Source organism: Tinamus guttatus, unplaced genomic scaffold (assembly GCF_059628265.1).
Source record: "Tinamus guttatus ecotype Peru unplaced genomic scaffold, ASM5962826v1 Tinamus_guttatus_pri_ptg000223l, whole genome shotgun sequence".
NCBI classification, from domain to species: Eukaryota; Metazoa; Chordata; class Aves; order Tinamiformes; family Tinamidae; genus Tinamus; species Tinamus guttatus.
In genome coordinates this window covers 2,148,590-2,152,500 of record NW_028288757.1, presented here as the reverse complement: position 1 = coordinate 2,152,500, position 3,911 = coordinate 2,148,590, and positions in this window count along the sequence as shown.

The following is a 3,911-nucleotide window of genomic DNA, read 5'->3' as shown; positions in this document are numbered from 1 at the left end:
CGGGAAGCCCCGTGCGCAACCGCCGCCCCCTCTGCCCGCGCGCGGGCGGCCCCGTAGCGGCCCCTCGCCCCTGAGGGCTCCCCGCCAAGGCCGGGATGGCGGGACCCCGCTCCGGGCTCCAGCCCTCAAGGCACCGTCGGCCGCGAGGCCTCGCTTCACCCCGGGGCGGCTCCAGGCCCGAGCGGGGCAGAGGGCCGTGCAGAGGCCTCCTCAGGTACCCCCCAAGCTGCCTCGGTGCAATTCGGGCCAGGCGAACCGCGGTTCGGATGAAAGTGAAGTTAAGGTTTCAGATCACAGGGCTCGCGAACACCTACGTGCGGCGCTTTCCACACGCTGAAATTGCCGGTGCGAAGGGAGGGAGGCCAAAGGATGAGGTAAAGTTGGCGCCGATCCGCGTTCATGATGCTGTGGTTGTAGTAGGATTTCTTAACAAATCTGCCACTGTTCTCTGAAAAACTGTGTGGATTTGAAAATTATTTTCTTTCTAACAGACATTAATGGTGTGCCCTATCTCAAACAAATCCAGCCACTCCTTAAGAAATCAAGTCCGGATTTTTTTGAAATACCACTTTTTGGAAATACCAACAAATACATGCTCAAGTATAAAAAATTCTTTAATTCATCTGAAAAAAAAAAGTAATTCAAACAGGGTTTCACACTTCCTCCTGCATGTTTGTGTCACTAGATGGCCTTCCAGACTGAATGCAAAATGTGACTGTGTTCCTGGAATAATCTCTCAAGAAGGATCCTGCTTTACGCAGAGGGCAAACAAAGAAAGAAAGAGGTGATTCAGTAACAGGGAGCGGGAGCAGGGACACAAAACCACCAGCAAAGTGTCATTTAATACCAATAAAGAATAAAAGGCAGCCAAATTCACACCTATGGAAAGCTAACAATTTCATTAAGAAAATGTAAACACAAGCATGTAGAATAGACAAGCAGTCAGAAAGATACCTTATGGGCCATGATCATATGTATCTTATCTGCAAGGCAGTAAAAGTCATCAGCTCCTGTAGACTCCAGTGGCTGAGAGCATTCCCAAAATGGCTCAGGAATGAATGGTCCAGAAATGAATTTTTCCTCAAATTTCCTCATTTTTTTTTCTCTCAAATGATTTCTTTGAACCTAGCTCAAAACCACTGGAGTGGTACGATGTAATGAGCAGATAAGCTTCTTAGTCTTCACGTAACTGACTGTGGTAATTCATCGGCTTTTTGGCCTGATGATTTCTGTGAAAGGTTTTTAGTGGTAAAAGTGTTTTGTGCCTCATTGTTAGGTGATTTTCTTGTTTTATGCAAGAGTCACAAAACGAAGCATGTCTGAGGGCATACGGTGATTAAGCCAGTATTTCTCAAAATACCAACCTCCTGGGCAGTTCTGATGCTGTATAAGAAACTCAAGGCACGTTGTGGCCTGACTTCCTAAGGGAGCGGTAATTGCACCCTTGTGCTGTGTCTCCATCTGTCCCCTGTGAGTGACTATTGACTTCATGGTCTAATATGCTTTAAATAGACAAGGAGACTGAGATTTAAAAATACTAGAAGCCTGTGAGTGTTGTGATGACAGGAAGTCAGGAGGGGAGAGAAACATAACTGCAAATTCTTCTGCTCACAAAATGCTTCTTTAAATAGGAACAGGTTAACAGATTTGAGGAAATATTCTGGTCAGAATCATCCTTCTGTCTGCAGGAACTCTGAACACCTTTGACATTTCCAGTCGCTGCAGCCCTGTTGTAGTGCATGCCCTTAGGCAGGTGAGCATAGCTCACAATAGTATTTCTAATGGAAAATACATCTATTTCAATTAGCCAGCAAAATAACAGGTTACTGATACTTCCTTGTATCCGTAATTGCAGAGAAAAGTATTAGCAAACGCCACCTGCTGTATACTCATATTACTAGTTTATATGGTAATAAAAGCAAGACAAGATCGGGGACCTGGTCCTTCTAGAATGCCTTCAAAACTACTTTTCTACATTTAAGAATTTTCTCCTTAGTAATATAGACTCCACCTTTACAAACACTAAACATAAATATAGTAACAAGTAGTCCCCTTTATGTCAAAGGACATAACTCAGACTTAGTTAACTGTGTGCATAGTAATTCTTAAATATTTATTCTTGAACATTACCAGTAACATTAATTATGTCTTATGTCAGTGATGAATTCCTGTTGAACTACACCTCTGCATATACAAAGTAAGAGAAAATTCCTTGAAGAGTTTACAGTCTTATTGCAAAGACAGACTCTGAAAGAATACTAAAAACAATCTCTGACACAAAGAATTTAGAGTGTGAACTAACAGGCAGATAGGAAAGGAGATTTGGTGACAAAGAGTTTGGTAACAGTATGAGGTTATGAAGCCAGTGATGAAGCTAGGAATATATTCAAGGTTAATTCAGTTTATTTGTAAAACAAATACACAGAATGATGTATCTTTTAACTCAGAAGACCCAACAATTCCAAGACTGTTTCAGCCATCACTCAATTCAAGAAGTGAGTGAGTATCAAAGCTCCCAGTCTCCTTGACTTTCAGCTGCTTCTCAGCATCCATTTTGTAGCATTTCTTGCTGTTTTCCTCGCACATACAGAGCTCTACCATCTGGTCCTCATGGGCTGGTGTTTTACACACAAACACTCCCTGCTCCCAAAAAATCCTGAAAAATCCCTTGGGCCACATGATTCACCATCTATTGAAACCTTGCCATTTGTTGTTTATTTATTTATTTATTGTGCAGTAGTCCCTACTGATATAAATCCCTTGTTTCATAAGGGATCTCTATTGCCTTTTTTTCATTGAAGGCAAGGTGGCTGTGACACCTGACCTTTTCCAAGAGCTTTAAAGCAACCTGAAAGATTACTACATTGTTTGGCTGAGTAAAAACTACACATACTTTTTTTTTTTTCCAGTGGGAAGTACTGGCAGAAGGCTATTAATCTTCTAGACTGTTAAGTAATGTGGAAAAAATAAATTTCAGTAAGAAAACTCTCTTTCTGCCTTTTCATGCCTCAGGAATATATTTCTTGTTTCGCTTGGCTCAAGTACCTCATGCACTCAATCAATCAATGCAAAAATCTTTCAATGAAGTCTATGTAAAAACTGAGTTTTTACTCAGTTCTTTGTTCATAAACCACAGACTGACGACTACTAGAGAGTAGCTATTTATAGGGAATACTTACTGTTTAGTGGGTTGTTTTCTTTGCTATGTTTTATATCAAGGATGCCAAATTTGGCCCTCCTGAGAGCTGTGTGGCCTATGTGCCATATTTTGAATCTCACCTTTCATTAAAAACTGTAAGCTTCTGGGGGAAAAAAAAAAAAAAAAGTCTTTCCAATCTGAATGTTGTGTAGATCAGCACAGTAAAGTCTCAGCCTGGTACAGCAGAACCTACCTGCAGTTTCAGGTACTTGATTCCTCACTGAAGTATCAATTCTCAAGCTAATTTCTGTTAGAGATGTTGGTAACAAAAGGTTAACATCATCTTATGCTGTTCTGGAACATCGCGCTCAGTGACTTTTCTCTGAGAAGCATGAAACAAACAAATAAGCATTTGTCACTACCCCCGTAACTGCTCCCACAGATCTGGGCATTCCCTGCAGGTCTCCCGGGTGCAGCCTGGCTTTATTGAACTGCGGTGAGGAGTTTCTCCGAACGGGCTGGCCGTGCTCTCCGTGACCCTGAAACTCGTCCTCCACCTTTGTGCTCAAAGGTCAGCCTGGGAAGATTGAAAATGCCTCCAGCTACCAGGTCTGCAGGCTGCGTTTCTGCTGGTGGACGGTGCTGGCTTTCGCATGGGAGCCGAGGGAAGGAAGCGGTTCCGGAAGGGATGCACTGGCTCGCGCGCTAAGCGACCGCACAGCACCCGCCTGCTCTTCATGGAGCACTACGTACAGGGAAGCTCCACCAGGAA